We start from the raw sequence: 15,390 nt of genomic DNA on the forward strand, positions 1-15,390 counted from the left end.
TGGAGAGGATGTGGAGAGAAGGGAACTCTCATACACTGCTGGTGGAGTGCAAACTGGTGCAGCCACTATGGAAAACAGTATGGAGATTCCTCAAAAAATCAAGGATAGAACTCCCATATGATCCAGCTATTCCACTGCTGGGTATTTATACAAAGAACTTGAAAACACCAATGTGTAAAGATACATGCACCCCTGTGTTCATTGCAGCGTTATTCACAATAGCCAAGACTTGGAAGCAACCTAAGTGCCCATCGAGGGATGAATGGATAAAGAAGCTGTGGTATATGTACACAATGGAATACTACTCAGCCATAAGAAATGATGAAATCCAGCCATTTGTGACAACTTGGATGGACATTGGGGGTATTATGCAAAGTGAAATAAGTCAGAGGGAGAAGGTCAAATACTGTATGATTTCCTTCATTAAGTAGTAGATAATAACAACAATAAACCAAACACATATAGACATAGATTGGATTGGTGGTTACCAGAGGGGATGGGGGGAGGGAGGAGGGTGAAAGGGATAACGAGGCACATGTGTGTGTTGATGGGTTGTAATTGGTATTTGAGTGGTGAACATGATGTAATCTATGCAGATATAGAAGTATAACGATGTACACCTGAAATTTGTACAATGTTATAAACCAATGTTACTGCAATAAACAAAAATTAAAATAAAATAAAATAAAAATAAATAAATAAATACATTTCATTATCGTGTTTCATATCAGTTTCCAAAATGCATTTTCTACTTTCTAGAATCATTTGCCAGCTATAGTTTACTTGATTTCTCAAAGTTGCAATGAAAAAAAATCTGACTTTTTTTATGCTTAATTTAAAAGAACACATTTGAAACTTAGAAAGGGAGAAAGAAAAGCTATAGGAAGCTAAAGAGATTCTCATACAATTAATTAATATCACAAATAAGGATAGATACACAGCCAGCAGTGGTAGTCTAGAGGTTACAATCTCTCATTGCGGTGGCCTGGGTTTGTTTCCCCGTCAGGGAACCCTAGGAGTCGGAATCCATTCCATGGCACTAACAACAACAACAAAATATATACACACTAAAGATGCCTAACACCACCTGCCTACAAGTTATGTTTAAATTAGTATAACTGTAACTAATCTTGCCCATTTTATCTTTCTCTTATTCATATGAAATTTACCAGAGAGTATAAATAAAATTGTGACCTAATCAATCATAGCTATCTTAACAGGCAAAACAAGCTATCAACACTGCACTTAACACTCTTCTGTTTTGACTGTGCAACTCAGGGAACACTCAGTCTCTAATTCTAAAAGTTTTTGTTAATACTTGTGGACTGTATCATTTATATAACAATTATGTCACTTGATAGGTTTCATTATCCTTGTACGTATTTGCCACTTCAAATTAGTTTCTCTTTATAAGAGCTTTAATTTTAATCTTAACATTTGTTATATAACTTTGAATTTTCATTTTCAAAGGCTTATATTTTAACATTACACTGGTTAACATGATGCTTATATCATCTTTGATTTTTATGTATATGTGAAGGCAAATATCTTAATCTACTTCATGTATTTTCTTGCATGCGTCAAGAATTAAATACGTTCTACATGGTGATAAAAATAAATAAATAAATAAATAAAATAAAATATATGAAAAACCTAAGGAGTATTTTAAACACCTTGGGGCTTAATTAAATGGCCGCTTTCCTCTGTGTTAGAGAATTACCGTATACATAATTCTGCTATAACATTAAAACATATGCAGTTATGCATCACTTAACGATGGTGATACGCTGAGTTGACTGAAGTGTTGTTGCAGGGCTCATGACTGTGTTCCTCAGTATGAAGGCTTCCTTGCTAGACTGAGAGACTTTAAGATAGTCTTATTTTTTTATCCTCAAGTCCTGGGATAAGTGCGTAACAAATGTTCGTTGAACAAATGAATGACCATGACCTGCTAGACTAAAGAACTACCGAAACCTAGTCCCAATTCCAGATCTCAGGAAACCTATTAAAAATATGTGTAAGATCCAAAAGTTCATAGGACATTATTGCATCATATTTTAAGATGATGAATTTATAGAAGTTTAAATATCATGCTAATGTGCTCTTAGTTTACAAGTAGTACAGCTGGGATTAGAACTAATTTTTACTGATTCCTAGTTCAGGGTTCTATAGCATAGGGAAATGTCCAGCATTGTAGAAAGTGAAGACATGATCAGAATTGAGGAAGAGGCTTGGAGAACCTCTATAAAGGTCTAGTTCATGGCTATATTCCATCTGATGATTTGATTAGATTGATTAGTCAGGATTTAAACAGGCTTGTATTGTGAAACCCTTGTTGAAAGACTCACATTTGCCTATGGCTATGGCTAGCTGAATCTTTGCAAGATTAAATGGGCTAGAGAAGTCACCATAGCATGAGTAAGTGAGGAAAAGACACAAAATAGGGGATGATATCAAAGAAGCAGTTCAGCTTTCAGATTATGCTGAAAGAGTGGTATTGATGAGGAATAATTAGGTTCACCATGACTTTCTTCCCTTTCAGTATTTTACAATTCTCATACTTACTACCTGGAATATTAAAATGTTGTTATTTTTTTACTTTAAGAGAAAATATATCCAAAAGTAAATAGTAAAGCTGGTAACATGATGTGTGATGGTGGTGTTTATTATATCCGCCACACCTACAGTGACGACATTTAACCATTCAACATTGCATTATTGTCCTTAAAACTAATCAACCAAACCCAAAAAGTGAAACTATAAAGCCATTTCATAATAAATTTTGACAGGTTTATAACATATAAATTTTATAATACATTTATAAAAAATCTATTCTAGAGAGGATAGAGATAGCTAGATATAGATAGAGAGATTGATAGATATCTAAAGATTATCTAATCAAACAACTTTCATTTTGCAAATAAAAGGAATGAAGTCTGTAGAAAAGTGTTCTCATAATACACAATAAAACTGGTAAATCAAGTACTGAAAAAGTGTAGTTCATGACAGTAGTTCACTCTCTAATTATTTTGTTTACTCTGGGCTTTACTTTTATTTAGAAATGAGCAAAGCACTAGTTAGTATATTTCCTAGCTATGCTGTCTTCATGTTGCCATAATCCCAAACAAATCGAGGGGAAATAACTCAATAGAACATTTGATGTTGTGAAGGACCAGTAATTGTTGAGTTCACCGTTACTTGTGTTAGTCTTAAAATTAATTGTTGTTTGTTTTAGCAATGATTGTAACATAAAGTACATAGAATCATCAGTTAAATGTCTTTAAGTGTTATTTTTCCTTTTAAGTCAAAAGAAGCAAATACAGGAAGGGAAGAAAATGTGTCCTGAAGTGTCTAGATGAGAACTAGGATAGGACGTGGGCTGTTTGGATGGCATTATTTTTCTTAGTTCACCTGACTCCAAGTTACCAATCAAAACAAACCAGTCAAAATGAATTGACCAGGTCAAGCAATTGCTCTAAATAATGACTTTTTTAGAAAAACAATACAAAAATATTTACTTCTAGTTGTTTATGTGTTTTGGCTATGTGTGGCCCCTATGAGAACGGTTTTGTAATTTTTTTCTGCATTTTTAACTAATTCATCCATTTATAGAGTTTGAGGGGTAAGGACTGGTAATGTTTTTTATATTTAATTTTTTTATTGATGTCATAATAGTTTATAACATTGTGAGATTCCAGTTGTACATTATTGTTTGTTGGTCACCATATAAATGCGCCCCTTCACCCCTTGTGACCACCCTCCAACTCCCTTCCCCCGGTGACCACCAAACTGTTCCCTCTGAAGGACTGCTAATTTTTGTAAAACAAAAAAGCTTTCCATTTTATATACCTTTAGGCATTTCACGTTTCTTTATCAAGACTAATTGAATGCTATGTTTCCAATTTACAAATAGCCAACTTAGCATGTATTTCTTATTTGCTAATGTTTGGGAGAGTTTTAAATAGTACTTTTTACTTTAAATAAATCGTTTGAAGAAAGTTAGTTAGAAGTATACCTTTCTAATCCTCATTCATGTATTAAGCAAATATATAATATATAAAGTCATTTGTGTATCAAGGCAAATATACAAAAAAAAACCCTACTGTTTGACGAATATGGTTGTTTGGTTAGTGATTTCGCTTTTTACTTTTTAAATCAACTTTAAACCAACGATGTCTACTTTCCCTATTCCATCAGAGATGCTACATTTACTGATTATATATAAACTTTATATTTAGGGAGAAGAAATAGTTACATTTTAGTTGTATATCTGTGAAAGGAAAATTACATTCTTTTTATTTTATTCTAAATTGTGAAATAAAGTGAGAAAATTTTAGAAAAATTTATCTTTAATTTAATAACACGTTAATCAAAGGCCATATTTAAGCTTAAGTATATTAATTCTAAATTATATTTTGATATTCTCTTAATTCAAGGAATAATTATTTTTAAAGATACCACTGGTTGAAAAGCTTCAAAACACAAAAAACATTGGTTTCCTCAAATTTGTGATTATATATATAACTATCTGTGTTTGACACAGCATCTAGAGAGTCCTTTCAAAAAAATAAGTTGTGTCATATCACCCTTCTTCACAATACTTACATTTTACCAAGAATAAATCCCGACTTCTTACCTCAGTCAACTCAGCCCTGTATGGTCTGGCTGCTGCCTCCCTCCCCAGCCACACCTCCCTCTGCCCTGCTTCTCACTAGTTTCCTTTATTCTCTCAAATAGAGCAAACTCTCTCACACTGCCACAGGCTTTGTTCACAACCATCCTCCACCTAGAAAGTTCATCTCCTCAATCTCACTCCTATCTTTCCTGATCTTTGCATGCAGTCTCCTCAGAGAAGGTTACCCTACCTGTTATTGTCTGTCACTGCCTCTTGATGATTATTTCCTTTATTACATTGATCACAATTTGTCAGTATAAGTGTCTATATTGTATGTATATTATAAATATTTGTGTATATATGAGGAAAAGAAGTGTTTCTCTTTTATTTAACATTATGTTACATAGTATTTCAAAAATATGTAGCGAATGAATGAATTAATCCGTTAATTAACATTTGACTAAATCTTCTGCTTCTGATCATTGCTATCCTCTTGTTCATACAGTCAGCCTAAGACCACCAGGAACAAAGCTACAGACAGATAAAACCAGATTTATTGATCCATTGCAAAGAGGAATACCACATTCCAGGATTTGGAGGGAAGGGAGGAGTTAAAATTTAAATGAAGCAATATTGGGGCCGGCCCCGTGGCTTAGCAGTTAAGTGCACGCGCCCCGCTGCTGGCGGCCCAGGTTCGGATCCGGGAGTGCACCGACGCACCGCTTCTCTGGCCATGCTGAGGCCGCGTCCCACATACAGCAACTAGAAGGATGTGCAGCTATGACATACAACTATCTACTGGGGCTTTGGGGAAAAAAATAAATAAATAAAATTATAAATGAAGCAATATTTTGACAGATTTGTTGCAAAGCAGAGCTGTATATAAAGGGGTCAAAATCAGTTGTAAACCACAATGTAGGTGTAGGTTCTTGTTTTCTTGGAAACTACAAAATTAAGACAGATGTGAAATGCTGCTTCCAAAAACCCTTATGTGAAGTTCTGATCCTGAGTTGAAAACTAAGACTGCTTCTCTATATCAAGGTGCTTTAGATCCTCCAGGCAGGAGTAAGAAGTTTCATCTTACTGGTATAATTTCAAGCAATTAATTCCAGATAGTCTATAATTTTAGAGAACCAAGATTTCTTGAAGAGTAGGGAAATAGTAGTCACTCAATGAGGGGAGATGGTTTGACACATTAAAGCTGTGGCTTGTTCCTGGGGGAGACATTTCCTGTTGAATTTGCAGCTGGATTTATGTGTCTTTTATGAATGGCAGGGCAGATATTGACAGTCCAAGCTATTTTTTTCCTCTCTTCATATTCAGAAGTCAATTATCTTAGATTAGCAGTTAACCTTAGTGTCCCATTAAGAGCTCTCATGTCCTCTGTTTTGCGATAGCTCTCCTTAAAACTCCTTTCACATCCTGGGTCCTTAGGCTATAGATCAAGGGGTTGAGCATAGGTATGATCACAGTGTAGAACACCGCAATGATCTTGCCTCCAGCCCTGGAGGACTTCGACTGGGGTCTCATGTACATGAAGATGGCAGTTCTGTAGAATAAGGTCACCACTGTCATATGAGAGGCACAAGTGGACAGTGCCTTGTGCCTCCCAGAGGCTGACTGCACGTTGAGAACTGATAGAAGGATTCAGGCATAGGAAACAGCAATGAGGAGAAAAGGAATGAAGACAATGATAATACTGAAGATAAAAACAACCAGCTCGGTAAATGAGGTGTCAGCGCAAGCCAACCTCAGGACGGAAGGTACCTCACAAAAAACGTGATTCAGGACATTGGGCCCACAGTAGGGCAAACTCAAGGTGAGGACATTGATAATCAAGGAACTCAGGAAGCTACTGGACCAAGAAATGGCTGCCAGTTGGACACAGGTGCATTGGTTCGTAATGACAGTATAATGAAGAGGATGACAAATGGCTACACATCTGTAATAAGCCATGACACCAAGGAGAACACATTCAATCATGCCAAAGGAGAGGGAGAAGTACATCTGAGCAGCACAGCTGGAGAATGGAATGGTCTTCTTTTTTCCCACCATGTTGGACAGCATTTGTGGGACATTAGTGGATATGTAGCAGATATCCAGAAAGGATAAATTAGTGAGGAAAAAGTACACGGGAGTTTAGAGACGAGGTTCTATCTGGATAATAGTGATAATAATAATATTACCAGCCACCGTTAATAAATAGAAGAACAAGAACATAATAAAAAGAATGAGCTGCATCTTTGGCTGAGATGAGATCCCCAGAAACACAGATTCAGTCACCGTGAAGTTTGTTTTTATCATATCCATTTTTCCGGCCACCTCCCTCTTCCGGAACCATCCACTCACCTGAAGACAAAAATCAAATGCGTTATATGTCACAGTGTTGGAAATTCAAGACACAATTAAGAAAGCAAGGAGAAGTCTTGGTATGAGATTATATCCTGAGTATCTGAATTGTACTACAAATGGAAAGCTTTTTTTCGGCTTTTGGTTGGAATAGTCTCTTGATGAGATTAAGAATTTCAAACTCAAGTGCTGATTAAGTTAAGCAGATATTCTTGCCTTTTCTCTAAGAGTATGCTCTTTTGCTTGTTCATAATCTTTCTAAACCCTACTCGTTTTTCAAAGCCTTCCTCATGCCTCATCTCTTCAAAAAGACCAGATTGTGTCTTGGTTCTACACCTGACAACAGAGCAGCATGATGCAGCACTCACATAAAAAGCAGTGAAGGGCCTTGCTTCATGCGCTATCCACCAACCTAAAGGTACAGACAGAAACAGCAGCCTGTGGTTCTTCTGTATCGTCCTGATGCAACTTTCTAGTGCTTAGACACCCTGATACCCTAAAGAACAAAGACTGTGCACACCAACAGCAAAACCACTCATGGATCACACTAATTGCCAATTTTCCCAGCTTCACCACTTCCAGACTGTGGAGTCTTGGATGGTTTCATTATGTATAAAATGAGAATAATGATGGAACCGATTTTTTTGAGGATTGAACTAAATAATGTGTATAAAGAATTTAAGACAATGTCTATATGTAGGGGACAATCCACAAATAACATCTATTATTAATAGCCCTAGTAACATTCAGTAATTCTATGTTTATCTGAAATTCACCTCCTCTAAAAAAAAAATTGCAGAGAAATAATATTATTAAAAAGGATATAGACCATTTAAAAGAACTAGGTCTTGGGGCCAACCTGGTGGCACAACCAGTTAAGTGCTCGTGCTTTGCTGCGGTGGCCCAGGGTTTGCCGGTTCGGATCCCGGGCGCGCACTGACGCTCCACATGGCTAAGCCATGCTGTGGCGGCATCCCATACAAAGTAGAGGAAGATGGGCACGGATGTTAGCCCAGAGCCAGTCTTCCTCAGCAAAAAAAAAAAAAAAAAAAAAAGAGGAGGATTGGCAGATGTTAGCTCAGGGCCAATCTTCCTCACACACAAAAAAAAAAGAAAAGAAAAAGGAAAAAAAAAATGAACTAGGTATAGTCACTGAGAGCTTGTTAGCCCCCACCCTCTGCCTACTTACTCTTAGCTTATGCACAGAGTTAGTATGTTTGGTTAACTGACTTGCAGCCCTGAGCAGATTAAAAGCAATGACTTAGAAAAATTGAGGGTAATGAAGAGTTCTAGAGGTAGGCACAGTTACGATAGCATGAAGAAGTTGCCAATCATTCATTCACTCACTTGTTCATCTTTTATTTTTTTATTTCTTCCTTCCCAAAATACGTCTTTGATAATCTAGTACGTACCAGATGCTGGGCATACACTGGTAAACACAACAAAAATTTTCAATCTTTCATAGAGTTTACGGATTGGTAGAAAGTTGCGATGAAGGAAACAAACTGATTCCTGAGGGAGTGGGGAATCTTATCTAGAAGACATTTAAGAACCAAGTAAGTAGTTGTGGGTCATGAAAAAGACCACTCTATGCAAAACATCATTTTTCAAATAATATTGATTCATATGTAATATGTTTTAGAGGCCTTTCTGATATTTTGATTTAAGTCATGGTTTTTCAAATCAAATAATTCGGCGAACTGGTTAACTAAATTATCTAAAATATGATGTCCAGGGATAAAGGAGAGACGGGTCTGGGAAGAGGAGAGAGGAGTTAAGTCACTGTCCTGTTTTCATCAAGAGTAGCAAGAAAGGGAGTGAGCAGGAGAGGCTATAGAGTTCCCTTCCAGACCCTCCAAACAGTGGTAGAAAGCTCTGCTCCAAATAAGAAAAAGTTTTGATGATTTTTAGGAGTTGCTAATGACAACAAATGACATCCACAGTGAGTTTCTCAGATGACAACAAGATGGCACACAATCAGGAGGTCACATGACTAGAAGTGAAGGGCATGGGATCCGCCATTGGAGCGCTGAGGTTACATGCCTGGCTCCACCATGAGCCAGCTGAGATGCCTTGCACAATTCATGCACCAATCTGTGCCTAACTTCCTTTATCTGTAGGATGGGGGCAAGAGTAGCATCCTCATAGAATTGACAGACAAGGTAAATGAGATAATGCATGTAAAGCATCTAAAAGAGAATTAGGCATATGTAGTAAGGGCTCAATATTTGTGAACTATTATCATTATGATCCATGGGATCCTCATTAGAGGATCTTTGTTAAGTGTACAGAACAGGAATTACTGGCACTCCTCACCCTCCACCCAATGACAGAGAGACTAAGGCTTTAAGACAGTAAAAAACTTGGCCGAAATCACTTGAAGAATTTCTGAATATTCATGCAAACACCTACAACACACATGTGTATAATGTATCTACTATAGGAAAAAAAAAAAAACAAGCCAGAAATAATAGTCTTGGTTCCATAGGCATGCGTGTGTATCTAGAATCTTGTTCATGTAAAGGAACATAAATATATTGGTTCAACATTTAAACACTTTCTATTTTGAAGACAATAAAATAAGATACTCTCTAGTTCCTCTAAATGCACAGGTGCCTCAAAGAGAATTTTTAGTCACTTTATGGCTGCAACTACTGAAAGTCAGCTAGAACCCATTCAGTTGTCAATTTTTCAGGATATAAATCTTTCTTTCTTATCAGAACACACAGAGTTGCATATCTATCATAAGGATAAGAGCAATAAAGACATTTTTGTAAATAAATACCCACAATGTGAAGTAAATTCATCAAATTAAATATGCGGCTGCAAAAGCCCTGGATATTTTGTAATTACCTGTAGATTCTATATAGACATCTCAATCAAGCAAGCAGTCTCCTAGTTAACTGTGCACACTTCATTTTACCTCACAAGGCAAGAGCTACTATTGCCAAATGCTTTCTTCCAATTTGTCTGCCTGGAAAACTCTTATTCAACCTTTTAAATATTAGGCATGCATGATATCCTCTTTGAAACTCTCCTTAATTTAATTCCCCCAGACAGGGTTAATCAGAGACCTCTCTGCTGAATCATTTCCATTCTTTGAACAGACTCTGTTGTTGTATATGTGTGTGTGTGTGTGTGTGTGTGTGTGTGTGTGTGTGAATAAAAAGTTATTAGTCTATCCCTTCAATTGACTTTGGATTTCTAGGGATCGTGTCATGTTTATTTGTTTTTCCATTTCTTAGCCCACAATAGACACTATTAAACGTTGATAAAACTTAAGTAAACTATTCTTATTTTCTACTTTTCTTAGTCTTGAGCTCAGATTAAGAATAAATTCACTCTCATGGTAGCCATGATTTTAGTTGGTGAATAAAGTCAAGCAAAGTCATTTACTCCCTAATAGTTTATTTTTCTGAATAACACGGTCTCATGCTCAAAAAGCTACCTAATTCAGTTTGAAAAAAAAGAAAAACAGTTGATGTGCCTTGGTGCCAAGAAGGTACAATGAGTGCTAACTACTACTTTGCTCAAGTTCAGGTTATTTTGGCAACATATAACCACAGCATATTAGGCATTTTATTTATTACATGAATAAGTGACTCATCTTTCCATTCTGCAAGTCACAGGAAGAATCTAAAATATATTTGACACCAAACTAGAAAAGACTAAGGTTCCTTCATAAATTCAGGATTTTCAAAAGCTAACTCTTTAATCTTTGTGATTTAAATCACTTGCATATCATTTCCTCCAATGTGTAATTAAATTGTTTACTAAGTTTGGTAGATAGATTTGATAGATAGCAGTGACATTGTTGACCTTTGGTAGTATCTCATTTTCCAAGAACAATTTCACAAGGCATTATAGTGTAGGGCTAAGCATCAATTCTGGAGAAGGACAATCTGAATATGAATTCTGACTCCATAAATTCTCGGCTGGGTCACTTGGGTAAGTTTCTAAACTTCTCTAAGCCTCGTTTTTCTCCTGTTAAGTGGGAACTATATTGATACTTAATTCATAGGATTATCTTGCTTACACTAGAAAGTGCATCTAGCAGTTTTAGCATAGCATCTGACACATAGTAAGAGCTTAGTAAATTATAGCTAACAATATTATGTAAACTTCAAGTTTACTCAATTTGCTAGAAATATACTTGTGTTGTAAGCATGGAAGGACTATTAGACATGATCATAAGGGAAGTACTTGCTATATCCCTGTAGAGACGTTTAGAGCCTATACAAACTCATACAATCCCTATGTGTGTTTAGTATTGCCAAAACTTGTAATGTCCTTTCATTGGTTATCAGTTCATCAATCAATGAAATGTATTATTAAAAGATCAATTTAAGGACTAAGAAGTTTAAGGACTGAGAAGAGTAGAGATAACATCATTTTTCTGTCCCTTACCTAATTAAGAAAGAAATTAGGAAGGACTACCAGGAAGCCCATAAATATTTTTCTAATGAATCTGTCACTGAGTTATGAAAATTGTAATAGAAATGGAATGATCATTTTTGAATAAAAACACCACTTACAGTGCTTACACATTACAGTGTAGATGGTAATTTACCACTTAGTGTGAATTTGTTTCTCAAGTCCTCTTGAACAAATGATTGGGATCTGCTTTAAGATACAGCATGGAGGGAAAGAGGAGAACAGGGAAGCAGGGGGTCCTGGAAGGCCGTGCTCTAAGAGGGGGCCACCTGAACATCAGGAAGAATGCTACGCTGGAAAACATCCTAGCAAAAGTTAACAAATGTGGATGTTTAATAGAGGCAAATAAATCACCCCCACCCCAGAAAAAAAGCTTTCTCTATGAAAAAACAAAAATCACTAAAAAATATTAATTGCTATCTATTATAATTCTGTATTACATGACAAGAATTTTTAAGTACTTTGTTGATAGTAAATCACATCTTCACAACTCCAAAATCTATTTATATCCATTTTGACGATGAGAACATTGAAGATCAGCTATACTATTTTATCAAGACAGAGTACTTAGCAGAGCCACAATTTGTACTCGAGTCTGCCTAATTCCAAAATTTCCTTTAGTTAGACAACTGCTGGTTTTATTTTACCATTACTACTATTATTTTTTTAAATCTCACTAGCAATTGTAAACATAGGCACAGCAGACAAAACATACCCTAAGGCCGTAAGTGATGTGTAGAAATAATCTGCTTCAAAAAAGTCCTCACCACATACTCATGCAAACAGAAACCCATAAAAGACAAAACAGACATGACATCCACGTGCAAAAAATACAATTCCATGAAGATAAAATAAATCTTCTTCTATGATAACCACAAATGAGATACTGCTATAACCCAACTCAGCCCTTTTATAGATTAAAAACAAAGATAATGAATACATACACAGTGAAATCCCTGAGTCATCTGCGTTTTCTCATTTTAGGACCTTAGGCTGAATTTTGGATTCTTGAGGGATAATGTCCCAGACCAGTAATTAAAATTTACTTATTTGTTCTGAGGGATTCCCGATGGATGCATTTATTGTCTGTTCCTCCTCTTCTCTCTCCCCCGCATATGAACCTTTGCCACGGTTAAACGCAACATGCCTTCCAAGAGACCAGGGTGTCCTCATCCTTCTGTATTGCCTAATACTGGTCATCATGAAAATGGGTGCATTTATCACAAGAACAGTAAAACCTAAAAAGCAGGCTTCAGAGACCATACACAGAGTCATTTCCTGGAATCAACTGGAATTTAGAGATGGTTATGATCTTAGTATACTTTCAATAATCTACATAGCAAATTTGAGTCCAAAGATCTCTTCTTGATTATAGCAAACTCTGGAACCATCTATTATTGCACAACAACTAAACAGAAACTGTTTATAAGGAAATAGTAAAGCCAGCAAGGGAATTTACTAGTCTTGTGAGCTCAGACGTATCATTTACACTGTCATGAGCCTTAGTTTATTCATTTTTAAAATGGGCATAAAAATATCTAGACCACTACATCACTCCTTTGTTATGGAGCTAAATGGGAGAAAAGAAAGAATAAAGACAGGAAGGAAGAGAGAAAGGGAAGGAAATTAAAAGTTAACATTTATTAAGTCCCTTCAAAGTACAAAGAGCCAGCTGAGTCAAGTAGTGCCTCCACATAATAATATAACGTAATCTGGTGATTCTCAAATCCTGAATGCACTATAGTCGATTGTTGTAGTGTATTTGTTTGGTTTTAATATCCGTGCCCAGGCCCTATCCTGAATCAATTAAATCAGAATCTCTGCAAATAGGACTTAGATGTTTTGAAAAGCTTCCCAGGTGAGCCACTGAGGCCTTATTTTCCCACTATTTTTACTAGGAAAAAGGATACATTGGTGGATTTAGAAAAAGCTTAGCCCAAAATCTTCATCCTTTTAGGGAGTTTCATGTCATTACCTCCCCACTTTTCCCTACTATATTCCAACTTTTAAGAACTGTTGTGTGAAAACAGTCTAAAAACTACCACATCCATCTAAAACTTTTTGGAATGTCCAATTCTACTGTGCTTTAATAAAGCTGGAGTCTCCCAGATTAGATCCCCACCAGGTGTCATCCTCCTCAGACTGCATTGGATCTGGAATTGTGATGGAAGCTACTCAGTATGCAAAGGAAAAACAATACATGGCAGACATAGCATCTTTTAAAGTATACTTTCTCATTTGAGCCTCATAACTCCTGGAAATAGAGAGAACTCCACTAGATGGAAATCCAGAAAGCACAGATCACTTGTCTAGGTTTGTGTAGTTCATAAGTGATATGAAAAGCACTTAATGGTTTGTCACATTAATATGTACATTGTCTAGGGCCGTGATCAGCACAAGGACCTATGTAAACCATGGAATTTTCTTGAAGCAATATGGGATCCTAAGACAATATGATCCATGACCTACCACTAGCAGAGCTTGAGTGTTTCTGTGACTAGTAGACATTACTCAGTATCAAAGGGCCATATACTGAATGCAGCCTTCGGTATTCCATTGACTCAAGCAAGTCCTGTTTTGTAGATCAGTCAGTCAACAATTATTTATTGAAGGCCTACTATGTATTAGGCACTCCACTGGGAATTAAGCAGTCACAAGAAAATCTGTGAGATAACAAACTCTCATGAAACTAATTAGATGACAAACTAGTGAAAAATAAATGAATAAAATTGGATACTGATAAATTCATGAAGAACATCAAACTGGGATGTCGGCAGGATGGCAGAATATGAATTTTCAGTGATCATAAAACTACTGTGAAGAACTACATGCCAACAAATTGGATAACCTAGAATAAATGGATAAGTTTCAAGAAACAAGACAACCTTCTAAGACTGAATCATGAAAAAGATAGAAAATTTGAACAGACCAATGAAGAGTAAGGAGATTGAAGCAGTTGTCAAAAACCTTTCGGCAAAGAAAAGTCTATGACCAGTTGGCTTCATGGGTGAATGTTATCAAGCATATAAAGAAAAATTAAAGCAAATTCTTTTCAAACTCTCCCACATAATTGAAAGGAGGGGACACTTTCAAACTCATTTTATGAGGCCAGCATTACCCTGATATCAAAGTCAAGGGTGTTACAAGAAAAGAAGAGTATAGGCCAATATTTTTGATGAACAGAGATGTAATAATCCTCAATAAAATTTTAGCAAGTGGAATTCAACAGCACCTTAAAAGGATCACACATCGTGATCAAGTGGTATTTATCCCTATGATGCAAGAGTGGTTCAACATATACAAATCAATAAGTGTGATATAACACGTTAAGAGAATCAAAGATAAGAAACACATGATCCATCTCAATAGATGCAGAAAAAGCAATTGACAACTTCATCATCAGTTCCTAATAAAAGCTCTCAACAAATTCAGATTAGAAGGCATTGACTTCAACATAATAAGGTATGAAGGACAACCCCACAGCTAATATTACGCTCAATGGTGAAAAACTGCAAGCTTTTCCTCTAAGGTCAGGAGCAAGACAAGGATGCCACTTTTACCTATAGACAAGTCAGATTGCCTTAAATTACAAGTCTTCTGCACATCAAAGGAAAGAATCAACAGAGTGAAGAGACAATGCACAGAGCTGGAGAAAATATTTGCAATTCATAATCTGATATTTGCAATTCATGATCTGACAACAAAATACTCAAAAAACTCAGTAGCAGAAAAACAAAAAATCTAATTAAAATGGGCAAAGGACCTGAACAGACCATCTTAAAAGAAGACATACAAATGTCCAATAGGTATACAAAAGAGTGCTCAGCAACACCAGCCAACAGGAAAATGCAAATCAAAACCTCAGTGTGATATCACCTCAAATCTATAAAATGACTATTTTCAAAGAGATAATGTGAATGTGGAGGAATAGGAACCTTTGTATACTGTTGGTGGGAAGGTAAACTGGTGCAGCCATTATGGAAAAAAATATG

The 15,390-nt window shown here is 36.1% G+C and overlaps 1 pseudogene; it reads right to left on the reverse strand.

Moving 5' to 3' along the window:
* Positions 1-5,989: 5,989 nt before the first annotated feature.
* Positions 5,990-6,925, reverse strand: LOC131395663 (olfactory receptor 2G3-like; annotated as a pseudogene).
* Between the last annotated feature and the right edge of the window lie 8,465 nt (positions 6,926-15,390).

The sequence above is a fragment of the Diceros bicornis genome, chromosome 31 (genome assembly GCF_020826845.1).
Source record: "Diceros bicornis minor isolate mBicDic1 chromosome 31, mDicBic1.mat.cur, whole genome shotgun sequence".
Classification (NCBI taxonomy): Eukaryota; Metazoa; Chordata; class Mammalia; order Perissodactyla; family Rhinocerotidae; genus Diceros; species Diceros bicornis.